Consider the following 18,168-nt stretch of genomic DNA (forward strand, 5'->3'; position numbering starts at 1 on the left):
ATAATTATTAATGAAACAATGATAAGCTCCCTTTTTGTTGTCTGGGAGGATGAGTGCTGTATTAGAGTCCAGGGAGCAGGCCGGAATTGCTGGGTCGTGCTGCCACCTAGCGTACAGTAGGCAAGCAGAGGCTACATGAGAGACTATAGCAGCCAGCTCCCAGCATGGGGATCAGCAGGATAATACACCTTGCAGCAGTGCCAGTGATGAGCTCAAACTTTCTCTCTCCTCCTCAGTGGCTATGAGTGTGAGTGTGAACTGGTCCTGCTAACTCCCATTCACAGCACCTTATACAGAGATCTCCTGGCAGGCAGCAGTGTCTGGATCTTACCAAGTGATAAAGAAGCTGAGAATGATTTATTTGTGTCTCTCCCAGCTCTTCTCTAAGCTGTAACTACGAAAAGAAGGAGCAATGTTTTTTTTGTTCCCCTGGAGCCCCCTTTCTTAGTGTAGGGGGTGGTGGGGGAAGGGGCTACTGGATCCATTAGAGAGAGAGAGTTTCTGATAATTTCCTACCGAATAGTTAGATAAGGGTTACTTCTTTCCCTAAATAATGGGATTTTCAATGGGTTTATGGTCCTATTGTACAGGGTCTGATCAGAAGGATGTTATTGACTATGCAACAGTGGGCTGCATTGCTCTCTCTCATCTCTGCAAATAAACTCTTCCCCCTGCCTGCTGGTCAGAGAAAAGGTGCAGGCAGAATGAGATCTCCCTGTGCAGTATATAGACGGTGCAGTAATGAGAGACCCGGGGAGGGAGAGTACAACAGAGGCTGGACAAGTCCCGGAGCTTCCTCTTCCATTCCTAGCTCTCAGCCACAGCTGCACATACCAGGGAGCTGACACTGGCAAGTACCCTCACTGTTCTCTCTCTCTCCATCTCTCCTTCCATTGCTCCCTCCATCCATCCATGCTCGCGGTTATCCCCCCTAGTCTGAATTTCATTCTCCTTAATTTTATTTCTTTACATTATTTGTATACCTCCTTAAATCTAAAAGATAATTAAGGACCAAAAAAAATATCTTAGTTTTGTTGTGAACTTGTTATGATTTTTTTCTAGGTGTGTATATTCTTTGTAATATAACACGATTTGTTTTTACTTTGTATGTAAACAAAAAATACGTGTTTTACGTTCTGCTGATTTGTTATACAATTATTATTGTCTGTGAGGGCCCTCGGAGATAGAGATAGCACACCGCTAGGGTGGCTGAACTGGACCTTGCACTGTTTCAGTAATAAGTGATGGGGACACCAATGACTTTTAAACAAGTGAGAACATTTACTAATGACCCCAACACTCATCTACAGTCTACTGTTTGGCCAGCTAATGCAAAGATCAATGCAAGTCACTTTATCTGTGTGATAATGTCAACAGATAAATGGTACAGGAAGGCACACACATACAGGAGTGAAAGGAGACCTCATGCTGGCCATATTATTTTAATTCTCATGCCCCTTGTTAGTATCGTCTGTATTGCTGACATTAACAAGTGTTGTTACTTACTGTCATTTCATACATGTGCTGATTCACTACAGTAAACTTTCCCAGGGACTTCCCATCGATTGTGTAACCACTAAACACACAAGTATACTGTGTACACAGTGCTGGCATGGCTTAACATAGACTTAAAGTAAAATATTAAACTACTCCAGCTGTACTCTGTCGCATTGCCATACATAATCATTAGTTGGCTCCGGCTACTCAATGTAACTATTACTGTATAGACGCATTTGTAATGGTAAAAAAATATTGTAAATTCAGTTTATAATGAAATAACATATTTATTTAATTTGCATTACATCTGACAACACAGAGGGTAGTAAGTAATCCGCTAGTTCAGATAAAATCCTGTATTCACCACTGAGAACAAGCAGACAAGAAGTCAGCATGGACATATAACTTACTGGTTACAATAGACATTGTAAAAATAGGTTTGTGGTCTACACCAAAGTGCAGCAAACAGCAAAGATCTATTGTTTAACTGCACTTTCTGGTTCAGTTGTTTGTGGATTGTTAACCAATGGTACACAGATATTTATAACACTGATTAGAAGCTGAGTCTCTCTCATACATACACAGCATACTCGTGTATTAATTTTATATGTATATTACTTTGTAGGATATTACAGTAATATTTTATTGATCATAGAGTCCACTAATGCATTGCTATGTGACAAAGGAAATAATTACAACACATGAAGATGATAATTCTTATATTTTTCCCCCCCCAAAATGATATGTACTACGAGTGTAACAGTTTTTTTTTAAATATTCTGGTCATTTTGAACAGATTACAATTTACATGTAAATTCATAGCTGAATTAATGGCTGTATCGAATACAAAACTTTTTTTTTAATCGTTTCATTTGCAGCTCTACAATCATAATAGACACGTATTTGGTGAACATTTCCTACGTTTAAATGGCAGCACAAAAAAAAAAAAGAACAAAACTAACTTAGAACCGTCTTTGTTAATAGGTTAACTCAATAAATGTCCACTTTGACTACACATGAAATACACTCAGGGGATAAACATTATAAAACAACACTAATAAAATAATGTAAACATACAAAAGTAAACAAAAATACTCTGAATATATCTGTTATTATAATAACTATGACATAGAAGTTATGCTGACGTTTACATTGCAAGTGGCAAGTGCAGCCCGAATGTAGATCATTTAAATAGAGTATAGTATATTATATGGAATGTAATTAGCTATCTACAATATAACACACAAGTGCACGGTAATTTTGTCTCAGTTTCACCTGTAGGAAACTCCTCTGACACCAGCTTATTAAAAAGTTGATGATGGTAAAATATCTATACTTCTTACCAGCCCCACAACCGAGGTGAGTCCTCTATTATTTAGAACCCAGCAATCAAATTAATATGTGTGTGTGTATATACGTTATGTATGTATGCATGTATGTACAGTATGTATGTATGTATACATATATATATATATATATATATATATCCGTGTATAATATATATATATATATATATATATATATATATATATATATATATATATATATATATACGAAAAGGAGCATGATCACATTTCAATATCCCCAGTTGCTGAGGCGACTATTTTGGTTATCACGACCTAATATAAATGCTATATCTCAATTAACTAGAACTCCAAAAATGAGTTAAGTGCAACTGAAGCGATTTTCCTCTCTATGGTTTCATACAATAAATATACCTCTGTATTGTGCAGAGAGGTACTCTATCTGGGAGGAGGAAAGTGTGTCTAATTTAGCATAACTAGTGAGGTCCTAAACAGCTTGATTTTTCCCAATAGCTTTCTGCACAGAAAGAAATATCTGGCTGTGCCCTAAACCCAGGGAGTGTGGTTCCTATCTCTCTGTGTAAGTGGTAAGCAGTGGCGTTAACCCTTCAGATGGATCCTGTGGGGCTGAAATGGAGAGGTCTATTGTAAGATCTGTGGACTATTCTAGGATCAGGTTAGTGTGAAAGAGACGAGAAGGTCACTTGAAGTCTCCTTTTATCTACTCCCATTTTCTGTCTGGATCAGCAGCTCTGAATAGACACCATCTAATCGCTCTTAATAGGAAAAAAAAAAGCTTTGGGACCAACTAAAATGGTCCTATTCTTTATACGGATAAGATGCATCTACATCGTGAAAAAAATCCTAATCTTGGCCGTACTCTATACTAAATTTAAATAGGCTTTAATAACAAAAAAAAAATTCAAAAGTGAATAAACGTAGAACATAACCACTTCATTTTTTGTATATTAAAAGAGGCACTGCAACTCTTTATACATATATTTTGACTCCTTACATCGATCTGTTAACTTCAGTAAACTCATTTAATTAAAGTAATTGAAAGTTTATGATAGCAAATATTTAGCACCATATTACCAGGATTTGAGTAGAGTTTTTGAAGCAATATTTGACACCATGGTTCTCACTGTCTATAAAGTGCATCTGGAAATTAGATATCATAAAAGTAGAAAATACCGATGTTGTTTTATCTGTTTAAGTTCACAACTTGCTGTTAAAAGCCAAGAGATAGCCGGTGACCGTGGTGCTGATATTGGCTATAGGGTCGGTCAGTACTGGATGGTTGCACATTCCTTGTACAGAAAACTTTGTTGCTAAGGAGACAATCCACAGTATTCAACTGTTTAAGAAGCATTACTCTATCTATCTATCTATCTATCTATCTATCTATCTATCTATCTATCTATCTATCTATCTATCTATCTATCTATCTTTATGAAATTAATTTTTTTGAGAATGTTAGACTAATGTAAAGATATCATATAGGGCACTGTATAAACCGTGAGTCCTATAATAGCGCAGTTACACTACAGTACTTGTATAGTGTCCAGTTGTTGGTGCTCATTAATGGGGAGTCAGTGCTCATTAGTGGGGAGTCAGTACTCATTAGTGGGAGTCAAAAGTTTAAATTAATTTTTGGTCCCTTTACCTAAGAAAAAGTCGAAAAATAGTTCTATAACAGAGATTTTAATAAATAAATGAGAACTGCGGTAAGAACGGTCGCATTCCACGATATATAAGTCTGAAGAGGATGAAATATGTTTCTTTTAGAAAGTATGCTTGTTCAATTTATTGTCTACCCATTGTGTCATTCATTATATTGCTTCCGTTATTATAATAAATGCTTACTTTATTATAAGAAACCATATTACACCTATTTGGGATCTCAGGCTCCGCTCCAGAGACCTGAACTCGCCCTAGCTTGTAGACCTGCTTTTATACGAAAGGTATTTTTTTAAATCGATTTTATATTATATAAGAGGATTTCTTTTTCCTGTTGTTATCGCAAAAAATACCATTCTGCAGCCCAGGACCCAGTCTTTCCTTATTTCTCTTATTACCTGTTGTTTATGTAAATGTACAAATTAGCCTGAAACCAGCTAGTTGGGTGTAATGGTTTAGGAAGACTAATTGCAGACAAAGGAGATACAATGGCTTTTCCAATTAACTGCTGGTTGGAGTTTAGTTAGAAGGACTGTCAGTCCTGGCGATGGGTAATTGCTTTATTGCTCTCTAAACTATCATTCACTTAGAACATATGTGTTAATTATTCTGGCCGACCTCAGAAACAGGCACTACACATCTATTAGCCCATATAATGTATATGGTGCAGGCAGGCAGGGAATCCATCACAGGGAGAGATACCAGCCTTATAACCATAGAACAGGAAATACACTAAACATATGGAACACCTTTAGGTCACATTACTAATACAGAGATTGCCCACAAAATGCTTATATGTGTGGGAATGTTCTGTGCACTTTTACATTTTAACCATCTTGTTCTACAATTGTCCTGAACATAATATGCTGATAACTATTTGTCGAGATGAAACTTTTCTTTAAGGACCAATATTGTGCTTGAAAAGACATCAATAGCACCAAAAGGGTTAAGAGTTGTTTTCATTCAAAGTTAGGATCTTTTATTAACTTGCTGCCTGTCCTCACCCTCAGGCAACTTTTGTTTTCATTATTAATTAAAGACTTCAGATTCTCCCCGGAAGCTGCAATTGTGCAGAAGGTGGTGAGGTAATAGTAACACTCCTGCGTACACAGACCTCTCATCACCTTCATTCGCTGGGAGGAATCCCTCTGCCTGCCACATGGCACAGATGCAGATATGATTTGCAGGCAGACAGGTGCATGCAGCGAGAAAGTCAGATACCTCAGGTGTCTAACTAGGAACGATGAGAGAATAGGAAGCCTATAGTCACTATTCTCTGTCACACTATAAAAGCTGAATATTACACCAGATGTACCCAGACTTCTACTGTACACTTTATACACTTCTAGTTGGCAAATCTGGGAATATTATTAACAGTCGCTCTAAAAGAAAAAAACAACAAAAACAAAAGAGACAAACTAAAAACGGCAATGATCAATGGTTTTTTACGTTCTCTTTTTTTAAAAGAAATTTTATAGTTGCAATTATTAGGACTACAAGTAACAGCAAGCCAAAATTAGCAAAAGACAACCCTGGTTCTTCAGCAACAAGTCCCAGGATGTCCATGCTTGACCACAAGTGACTTAATATGCACCTCAGTCAATTTGATTTAAACACCTCAACCATGCTCAACCATGGATTTCTCTAACACCTGAACTGTTGGGGAGCCTTGAGGACTGCGTTTGGGAATCTCTGGTTTAGTCTTTGCAGAATAGTCACACTGCATTCTATCAACTAGAGGCAACCTATATTAATATTCACAATATTAATTATTATTATTATTATTATTATTATTATTATTACTACTAATAAAATATTATTTTAATATAATTCATTTTTTTATTAAATAAAGCACATTACACAGAGGAAACAGGGCATGTTTTCCAGGTCTCCTCACAGAATCGCAAGTAAAATAATTAGCTCTACTGAGTTTGAGAACCACTGCTATAGAAAGATACGATTTGTTGCCAGATAAGAACCCAATTTCTATTTTTATTCTTAAAAACCTCAGACTTAATTTGCTCTATATCTTTTGTCAGACGTGGGCTAGCTTTATGTCTGTCTCAAGCATGTTTAAATTCCCAGGCTTCTACCATTCCAGTAAAGCAAAGTTTCCCAAACTTCATTACAGACCAGGTTTTAAGGATATTCATGTTTGAGTTCAGATGGTAAATCAAAATGACTGAGGTACTAATTAAGTTACCTGTGCTCAATCATTTATATCCTTAAAACGTGGACTCTAATGGAGGAGTTTGGTAACCTCTGCAGTAAAGTAATTATGTGAGTCTCTTGTTTCCAAAAACATTTCTCCCTCTGTGGAATATTCTTTAGGTGCTCTAGGACTGGAGCGGTCAGTGGAGTTTCTTTTTTTGGAATTCTATAGTCACAATTATCATGTGTTTCACTTTGTAGGGAACCTGTCACTGTTAAGCTGTTGTGGAGTTACAATCTCTGCATGTAGGCGTCCAGAGATTCCTTATCTGCTGTAGAACTACAAATCCCAGCACACCAAGCTATCAATTTACACCTGGTGTGTAACTCTCAAGCTGCTTTTGAGCTGTAAGCAATTGGTCCTCAGTGCTTCACAGAGAATATTTGGACAGTCGCATCAGTCCCCACCCACTGTAGCTTACACTCTATGGGGTCTATTTACTAAGCCTTGGATGAAGATAAAATGAATGGAGATAAAGTACCAGCTAATCAGCTCCTGTCATTTTTTAAAACACAGCCTGTGACATGGCAGTTAGGAGCTGATTGGCTGGTACTTTATCTCTATTCACTTTATCTCCATCCAAGGCTTAGTAAATAGATCCCTCAATTCCCTATCACATGCACATTAGGGTTAATATTTGTTAGGAGCCACTTAACCTACGAGTATATTTTTTGATTCACCTTTTTTTTTTATTACCTCCACATATTACGCAGGTTTTTACAAAGACTATTTCTTATTCACATCAGCTTATAGTCTAAACTCACTACCACAAATCTCTCTCTGTTTCAGAACTGCAAGTCACAGCATGCCACGCTAACCAAAGGCTACAGGTGTCTCTCCTGAGAATATATCTGTAATATGTTTTACAATCTTGATTTGTTCTTTTATACCTGTTTATTGAAAATATATTTTTTAGATTGTTAAAAATATTCCTACTATTACAATTCTATTTACAAAGCACCAACATAATCTACAGCTGTGTACAGCAGAGGAATAACATATATAGTGCAAAAATATGTATAAAACAGGAACCAGCTGTGAGACAATGGAGTGCTAAACCAGTTTTATCATTTTACTTCCGTTTGTAACTATACATTGATATTTATTCTTTATTGCAGAGATCTACACGTTTTTGATATTGATGTATTCTCATCCATTTACAGAAATGAAATGACAAAATCTATGTACGGTAAGATGTGTTTGAGTTCAGTGCACTGTTTAAAGCGGCACCAACCAAAATGTAATCTAAATCATTTGATAAGGGATGTCTGTGCAAGGCTCCTATAAAGGATCGTCTATTTGTACACTACACCCCTGTCCCATGAACAGAAAATATGGGCGCTCCCACTGCATCCTCCCCATTACCTGAAGCAAGTTTTTGAACTATACAGTACAGTAGCCTGGAATTGTTTCATGCAGTTTACAATTGAGTATTTATAATTATTATTGTTTATCTATATAGTGCTATCTCACATCAGTGCTGGTGGGCACACACATTCATGTACACACACAACTGCAGCACTCGGAGGAAACCCACATAAACAAGGGAAGAGAAAACAAATTCCACACATATAGGACGCAGTGCTGTGGAGCAACAATGCTAACCACTGTGCCTCCATTTTGGCCAATCCATCCAGAACTCTTATAGAGCTCTATAGAAAAGGACTGGATGGTCAAGCTCTCCAGAGTCATGCGTTGCATACGAGGTGGCACCTGATATAACATGTCTATATGATAGAAATGATTATTATTACCAGTTATTTATATAGCGCACACATAAAGCAGTGCTTTACAGAGAATATTTGGCCATTCACATCGGTCCCTGCCGCAGTGGAGCTTACACTCTATATTCCCTATCATACACATACACACAATATTTTAGGAGTTTGGGAGGAAACCCACACAAGCACAGGGAGAATATACAAATCTTAGGGCCGTAGTGGGAATCAAACCCACGACCTCAGTGCTGTGAGGCAGTAATGCTAACCATTACACTGTCTGTGCTGCCCATTATGTGGGAGATTTATCGAAGCTTGAAGAGAGAAAAGTGTAGAGAGATAAAGGGGCCTGTTCATCATCAGGGGCTGTATGGCGCCCGATGATTAAGTATTCATTTCGCAACGGGGGATACTTTACACCCTAGCAATCATCATTGTTCCTGTGCGGGGATAGTTGCTCTGAAAAGCAGCTGTCCCCGCAATTAGTAGCGCAGCTACATAAGTAGTTGCATTACTTGTCTCTAATCCGTCGGCGTGTCTACGCATGCATGACCCGAGGTAACGCATGCACAAAGCCACCGGGGAGGTAGTGAAGAGGCGGCGGAGGGATTTGCTCGGATCCCTCTTCGCAGTCCTGAAACTCCTTCCCATAGGAAGGAGCAGGGATATAAGACCGTGCTTGTTCTCACAAGCAAACTGTTTTTGTTTGCTGAATGTTAGGTGGTCCTATTCGGACCCCTGATGATGAATGGCCTGGTCACCTAAATATGCGTAAAATAGCGTTTCAGCATGGTTACTGGGCCATTTATCGTTTGATGAATAGGCCCCTTAGTACCTGACAATCAGTTCCTAACTGCAATTTTTTTCAAACAGCCTGTAAAATGACAGGTAGGAGCTGATTGGTTGGTACTTTATCTCTCTCCACTTTCTCTCTTCAAGCTTTGATAAATCTCCCCCATGTCCACAATAAAAGAAAAAATAAAACAAATAGCATCAGTCTCTCCATAACCTTCCTCTGGGACTTCTTTTGTTAGCGGTGCCTGGAGATTCCGTATGTTAGTTTTGCTGTATTCATGGTACAGAGGTAGAGTAGGATGAAGGCTCCTTTGGATGAAAATCTGCGAACAAAGAAAACTACCTCTAATTGTACACAATAATATGATTACAAGACTAGTGTGCCTAAAATACAAGGTACCTTGGATAGAAGAGTTACTGATTACATTCACAAACATGGATGTCACAGCATTTATATCTTGACACAACTTTAGATGTTTGACATTGCATTTACATTTGCTGAGCGGGTGAGTGTGAGCTGTTGTTACTTTATCAGCAACTTCAGACAACAAGATGCTGCTGCTGTGCATTTGGACAATAAACATCGACATTCTAGGGACAAATCTTTGAAACCTGGGATAGTCTCTGGAATTTAGGGACAGTTGGCCAGAATGTTTGGTGATGCTCGGCCAATCAAGTTTAACTAGGACAGTGACTATACCATATAAGAAATTAATATGTTGCTTTCTGCTTTCAATTTAGTACATTCAGGAGCAGATTTGTTGCTGACATTTTCATGAAGGATCACTATATAGTGGTACAACATGCAATGTATGCCTAAAACTGAACTACCACCTTATAAATGCCCCTTTTCCCTTAGTTTGAGGACGGGGGCAGCAACTTTCAACCATTTTCCATGGCTCCTCTTAAGGTACGTACACATTGGGCGATATTACTGAGCGATTGCACGATTACAACATCGTAATCGTGCATCCGATCAGTAATCGTGCACAAATTGTGCACTATAATGTCGGAAGCTACCAGCGATGCGTGCTCCCGCTGGTCGTTTCCGACATCGATCATCGCCTGAACATGCAGGCCAACTTGCTGGTAACAGCAGATTGGCCATGTTCAGGAATGATGGAGGGTGTCTAGTCTACACTGAACAACATACCGTTCAGTGTAGGCACTACAGGGGATCAGGAACGACGGTATGATTATGATGATTACGCACCTTTAGAGCCCTTGTGTATGTATATGTGAGTGGGAGGACCAGTCACAGGCCAGAATCCACAACTCACACCCCATTCCCCGTCATGTTTATTTTCCTTACAAAAGTTTAGTGGTTGCACAAATCTGGGCTCTGCACTACCTCCATTTACTTAGTGCAGCTTTAACATACTGTTGTAGTGGCCAGGCTGTCAGGCTCATGACTGCACAAGAATATAAACACATTGTAAAACATAGGGGCCTATTTTTCAAACATTTTCTGCATCATTTTCTGAATTGTTGCTATGTACTAATAGCCTAATGCAGGATATTTCACAGAAATCTCCTGCAGAAGGCCAATTAGTGTTCCAGTTCATAGTCCTGAATATTATCTATTGGGGCTATGATCTGACCCCTTTGCTTTTCGGAGTTTGGCCCCATTAGTTTACACCATCTTCAGTGGTGTAATCTGCTGTAAGCCTATGGAGTGTTTACTCGCAGGAGAGAGATCTTCTGATCCCTCTCCTGCAGGCTCTGACCGGTTCTGTAATCTGTCACTGTGCGCATGTGCAGAGTCGGTTTTCCCTGGAGGAGTCTTTCACACATGAGGAAGACTCCTCTAAAATGCTGGGGATGTAACTGGCAGGGACAGCAGTTATTGATACAGCAGAGCTGTCCCTGAAAGATACATTTAATTCTAAATGAAAATTTCAAAATGAGTTGTGCCACTGCCGCGATTATTAATACATAGGCCCCTTAGTCTGTGGTCAAGTAAGAGTTTAATATTATGTTGAAAAGTGAAAATGCACTATGTACATAAGTTACTTAACTAATTTATTTCTGTGCAACACACATCCCCATTTTATTTTAGTTACAAATCTTTAACTGCAGACCAGATCCAATATGAAAAAAAATGTATAATGATCTTCAGATTAAAAAAGGAAGATAAAGATAATGCTCTCATATATGAGGAGTCACAAATAATGGATATTAGGGATGTAGTTAAGAGACCGGTGGCCTCTCTATACCGACGCTGGAATCCCAACAAGGGAGTTAAGAAAGGCGTCGAAATACCAATGCCAGAATTCAGGAGGATGCATGTCCGAATGAAGGTAAGTCGGGGTGTCCGTAGTGTTAGCCACGGGGGTTAGGGTTAGAACAATTAGTGGGGTTAGCGGTAGGTTTTGGGAGGGAGGTTAGGGTTAGGCATCCCTAGAGGGGAGGGTTAGGGTCAGGCACTAAGGGGGGGGGTTATGCACAAAGGGGGGAGACAGGTTTAGGCACCAATGGGGAGGGTTAGGGTTATGCTACAAGAAGGGAGGGATAGGGGAAGAAGAGAGGAGGGTAAGTATACTTACCTGACCCCTGTCAGGATACCAACCATCGGGATGCCGCTGTTGGTATTGTGACAGGAGGCATCCCGACAGCTGGCATTACATACCCATTCTGGATATTATTTACCATGGTAAGCATAATGGACTTCCATTTAACTGCTGACAAAGAAAAAATGATGGGGTCTACTTCCAAGTTACTAAGCCTTGGATAGAGATAAAGTGAACTGAGATAAAGTACCATCCAATCAGCTCCTAAACTGCCATGTCACAGGCTGCGTTTGAAAAAGGACAGTTAGGAGCTTGTTAGTTGGTACTTTATCTCCGTTCACTTTATTGCCATCCAAAGTTTAGCAAATAAACCATTATGTTTGGAAGTAAATAGTAAATAGTGGGCCTGATTCATTACAGATCGCAACTGCGATTGCAATAGTGATTATGCACGCAGTCTCACTGCGATAGTATGCTAATCCATTGTGATCGCTATGCCGTCACAGCACTACAAAAGGACGCCCAGTTTACCTTACACACATCCGTAATGTTTAGCAAAACTGCAAAGCCATCGGTAACATCGAGTACTATCGCAGCCTTACGCACACTTGCACAAGGTCAGACCTTACTTAGGTATTGCTAACCTCGTCACACCCAGTGAGTACACAAGCTGCGTATGGCATCGCAGTGGATAATTTATGCATGCCCATGCAACGGCGTTCAAGCACACTGGCACACCTGCGTTTTGCCGACCACCCCACTGTCACCTCCCACAAAAGGTACTCCCTGTCAATCACTCTGCGATGGGTCTGCGTAGACACTGCCATGCATGCGCAGAACGCAACAATCGGCCGTTGCGATCCTTGCTGAATCAGGACCAGTGTCTTCTCCTTCCTCCCCAAGACTTTTCATGGCCCTAAGAAAGTTAGGACTCTATCCAATTAGTGGTAATGTGTGGCTGTGCACATTACTGCTTGATAGGGTAGCCTGAACGCACATCTATGGAGTATGAGGGAAAAATCTGCAATATTGGTGGTCGTGAAATGTATTAGAAAAAGTCAGAATGCCGACACCACCTGGCAAACTAAATACCACCCTTTATAGTTTTTTCTTTACCAACATTGTTTTAGTTTTTGTTTTTGCAATTTTTCTAAGAGAATGTGAGCATACACATTTAATGGGGAAATAAATATAGAAAAGAAACCATAATTAGGATCCTTATTATAAAATGTATGTTTTTATTTGGCTTATGATTATGAGCATGTACTTAATACATTTACACCTCCAAAAATGTGTACCTTAAGTCTAAAATTGTTAGTAATGTTTCTGAAACAATAAATTAATCAGAACACCATAATATTTCTATAACAATAGCAATGATGATAATAATAATAATCTACATGTTTTTTTCATTGTCATAGAAATAAGGGTAAATGTGCTTCTGTGTTATTTTTTTGCTTACGGAAGAGTACGGGAAAAATTAGATATTGTTCTTTTGCATATAATTAGAATTATTTAAGTGCACTAATCCAGAATGACAAGCCACTACGCGATTTTGAATTCTGCAGAAGAAAATAATTGTATATTAATGTACATACATTGTTGAGAGATAAATCACTGGTGCTTCTATTAATTTTGTTGTCTGAGTGCTTCTCAAGGAGCATAATACATTTCAATTTGACTGGAGGTTTTTCAGTACCACAAAAAAAAATAAATGTAAAAAGACTAATGGAAGTCCAGAGACAGAAATTAATAAAATATGAAAACATGGAGCTGCTCACACTTATTGTAAATGGGAACATAATTTGGAATCAAAGGATGTGATGACGAATAAAAACCAATTGGCCCATATAAACTTCAAGGCTTGCTTACAATCGCACAGAGGTCACCATGCTAACAAACAGATATTGCATACAGATGTAACAATGGGGTCCAAGAGTTAGAAAAATCTGTTGTGTGTTTAATCAAAAGTGCATTAAAGGAAAATAATAAACATAAAGTGTGTCACGAATATTGACATTCTGAATGTTGACACCAGAATGTCAACATGGTCTGAATGGTCAAAATGTTGACACTGAAAATGACATTCACAATTTCAACATGGACATAATGTTGACATGGTCATTATGTTGACATTGTAAATGTCGACAGTCACAGTGTCGTTGGTACAGGGTTAGGGTCAGGCTGCCCTTAGAGTTAGGTTAGTGCTCCAGCAATAGAAAAAATATAATGCCGACTGCCAATATACAAAATATTGACCTTCTGACCATGTCGACATGTCACATGTCGATATAACATCCCTGTCAAACATTCTGGATGTCAACATAACATACCACACCTCTGTGGTCTGCCTTATTGTTTATTGAACAACTCTTCCAATTTGGCTTCCCATGTGTGAGGGAAATTTGGAAAGAGAGACGATCACACAAGTGAAGCAACTGGATCTGCCCATCAATAAAAACCACTAAGAAGTTGCATTGAACCCCCCCAGAAAACAAACAAACAAAAAACAGATTGCAATTACCAGTTCAGGGCATGTTTGACAGTATGTAGTTTGAGTGGCTTTAATTGCTGCTCTGCAATTGTTCTACTTTATGATATTTTATTATCAGTTATTTTTTTGCAGTCACAGATTTCCCTGTGTTCAGCTACAATCAGGCTAATAATAATCAAATATATTGCAATCAGAAACTGTTTTTCTGGTTATTGTCTATAAACTTTAATTTTATATGAACGATTCACACAATGTAACAGAGTAGGGTGAGGATAACCAGACCTCACACTGACAACAGAGAACTTTCCCCGTCCTCCAGCTGACCCCTGAACTAACCCCAGTGCTGAACCCTACAGACTCCAGGCACTTGTTACCAGTTACACAACTTTGCTGTCAGTGCCTATCCTGGCTTATGTAATCAGGAGACAGGTATCTTTCATTCAGGAAAATGGATTCATTTGTTTTGCTGCTGCTTGATGATAATGTCACACACATAATCCCTGACCACAATCTACAGTCACTGTGAGGAGCACGTCAAAATTATTTACTAAGAAAGGAAATGCCAAGGACTAATTCTTGTGAATCCTACCTGCAAATGTACTGCACAAATCCACTACTTGCTAATTACGTGTCAAAAGGGATGTACAGACAATTCTTAATTGGCTTCAGGTAGACACATGCAGGGGTGGAGCAGTGCATCGCTGGGACCCATAGTAAAACTTAGGTAGGGCCTGGTGATATTGCTGTAGCCTTCCATGACCCCCACTCTGTCCTGAAAAGAACAGAGAAGAGATCTCACCCTCTTTTGCGTGTGAGTGGTCTGGCGTGTTTACACACTGTGCATGTGTCACTAAGAAGGGGACTCCATTGAGCCTAGGGAATGGTGCATAGGGATGGCTATCGCTGGTTAATGTTTTCATACCATCAGGTGGAAACCATTGATGATTGTGCCAGATACAGAGCAGGTGACAGGACATGTGGAGAAAGTACAGGAACTTCCACCATTAGACCTCAGCTATCGACTGCTAAAACTATTGTATGCCAACATCGATGGTTTATCTCTATTGATGATCAATAACATTCCTAGAATTGCTGCAATTGTCTGGGAAGGGATGTGTGGAGGCCTCTGTCTGGGGATACTGTTTGCCTTTTGCTCTTTTAATTGAGCTACTGTAGGCGTAAGGTGCATACACACGTAACAATTTTGTTACCAACGATTCTCTGAACGATTTTATGAACGATTTTCTGTCAGATTATCTGTCAAGTTTTTTAAAGTGTAATGAACGATTTTTTGAACTACAAACGAATTTTGTAACTTCCCTTAATGAATATTGTTCAGTTGGTCAGTCAGAATGAACTATAAACGGGAACGTGCATGAACGATAATCATTCATCGTTATAACTCAGAAACTGAACGATTATTTCAACGATTGAACGATAGCTACGTCGTTATAGTTAAATTGTTAAAAAAATTGTTACGTGTGTATGCACCTTTAGACCGACAACTTAATGCAGTACTAGCACCTTGTTGTATCAATGGCAGCCGTGAACCCAATACCTTTATACAGTGGTCTTGGAATTTAAGGAGAATGAAATCCAGAAAAGCTAATTCACATTAACTTGCCTTTAAGCAAAGAGAATTTATGCATGTTCAGGCTCAACAGCTTTTTCTTAATATGTCACAGAAATCTTTTGGTGATATGCAGGAAATTTCTATAGACCTTCCCTGAAAATGTAATTTAATACTTCTTCATTTCATTAGTCAAATATGGTCTCCATCAAAGTGGGACGGAGAAGTGCTTGAAGCAATTATGCTCCCCAATTAGCATAGCTATACTGACCCACATGGAGCTGCACCACACTGTAATATATGCTGTCTTTTAACATCAGGAGATGGTTGAATTATAACTTTTGCTGGTATTGTATAGCTGAGAAGAGATATCATACTGCATAACCTCAATATAGCCACACCATGAGAAAAGATATCATACTGCATAGCCTCAATATAGCCACACCGTGAGATATCATACTGCATAACCTCAATATAGCCACACCATGAGAAAATATATCATACTGCATAACCTCAATATAGCCACACCGTGAGATATCATACTGCATAACCTCAATATAGCCACACCGTGAGATAAGATATCATACTGCATAACCTCAATATAGCCACACCATGAGATATCATACTGCATAACCTCAATATAGCCACACCGTGAGATAAGATATCATACTGCATAACCTCAATATAGCCACACCGTGAGATATCATACTGCATAACCTCAATATAGCCACACTGTGAGATTAGATATCATACTGCATAACCTCAATATAGCCACACCGTGAGATATCATACTGCATAACCTCAATATAGCCACACTGTGAGATAAGATATCATACTGCATAACCTCAATATAGCCACTGTGGGCTCTATTTACTACAATCCGCATTGGTAATTCAGATTGTAATGTGACATTACCGAGTGAATTCGCATTGCGAATTCAGGCAATATCACAGGGATTTACTACAAATCCCTTGCAGGGACAGAGCTTGCGATAAAGCTCTGTCCCTGCTAATCCCCTTCGGAGCCTTATCACGGTATTTTCGCAAAAAATACCGTGATTAAGTGCCCGCGCATGCGCCAACCGATCGCCACTGCTACCCCCCCGGCGCAAAGCCCTGCCGCCGGCGCTAAGCCGCGCCCCCGCGATTCCCCGCGACCCCCCCTCCCTTACTTACACTTACCTGCATGCTCCGGGCCTCCAGTGATGTTCTCCATTCCTTCGGTCAGGTGATCTCCCATACTGCACTGGGGCCCGATCACCTGATGACCGGGCAGCAGTGCACTGTGGGAGACCAGCTGACCAGAGGGGAGTCATCACCGGAGGCCCGATCACCGGTCCCTGGAGTCAGGTAAGTAATTTTTTTTTCTTTTTTTTTTGACAGTAATCAGCTTGCGGTCTGTTTAGACCACACAGCTGATTACAGGGACCGACTCCCGGCTCTGCTCTCCCCGTTAGAGCAGGGCAGGAGGCCGGTAACTGGGGGAGACCCTTGATAACGCCACCTCCAGGTGGCGTTATTATCATAGGGCTTTCCCCGATATTTTTTTCACATTTATTTTTAGTAACTATGGTCAGATCACATTTCCCATTACAGTTATGGGAAATGCGATCTGCTTTACTAAAAATAAGTGATACTTAGGGCTTGGAGTAGAATTTTACGAATTCTACTCCAATTGCCCTGTAATAACTATAGGTGATACTAAAATAATGTGAAAAGGGTGTGAATACAGTATGATATCTTATCTCACAGTGTGGCTATATTGAGGTTATGCAGTATGATATCTCTTCTCATGGTGTGGCTATATTGAGGTTATACAGTATAATATCTCTTCTCATGGTGTGGCTATATTGAGGTTATGCAGTATAATATCTCTTCTCATGGTGTGGCTATATTGAGGTTATGCAGTATGATATCTTATCTCACAGTGTGGCCATATTGAGGTTATGCAGTATGATATCTCATCACAGTGTGGCTATAGTGAGGTTATGCAGTATGATATCTTATCTCACAGTGTGGCCATATTGAGGTTATGCAGTATATATCATACTGTATAACCTCAATATAGCCACACTATGGAACTTTGAGTATATATATATACACTGAACCAGTGTACGCGCGATATAAGGGTTCATTTTGTATATATATATATATATATATATATATATATATATAAAAATGTGTATGTATATATATATATATATATATATGTATATGCATTTATGTGTATATATATATATATATATATATATATATATGTGTGTGTGTGTTTGTGTCTCTCTTTTCTTATCTCAAAACCAGATTAATTATTTTTCTTTGTGTAGAAACTCCAATGTGTAAACTTCAAATATGATCAATAGATATCTCAAAGATATTCCACTCACCAAAT

General features: G+C 39.0%; 1 long non-coding RNA gene across 2 annotated transcripts in view; it reads left to right on the forward strand.

Annotated features, from left to right (window-relative positions):
* Nucleotides 1-780: 780 nt before the first annotated feature.
* The window catches only part of LOC148508374 (uncharacterized), a 135,452-nt gene continuing 118,064 nt past the window's right edge, over nt 781-18,168 (forward strand). For both annotated transcript variants that reach the window (XR_015869594.1, XR_015869593.1), the window contains exons 1-2: nt 781-850; nt 7,812-7,882. This is a non-coding gene — a long non-coding RNA (uncharacterized LOC148508374). The remainder of the gene's footprint in view (nt 851-7,811; nt 7,883-18,168) is intronic.

This window comes from Taudactylus pleione, unplaced genomic scaffold, assembly GCF_031769625.1.
Source record: "Taudactylus pleione unplaced genomic scaffold, aTauple2 ptg000370l, whole genome shotgun sequence".
NCBI lineage: Eukaryota > Metazoa > Chordata > Amphibia > Anura > Myobatrachidae > Taudactylus > Taudactylus pleione.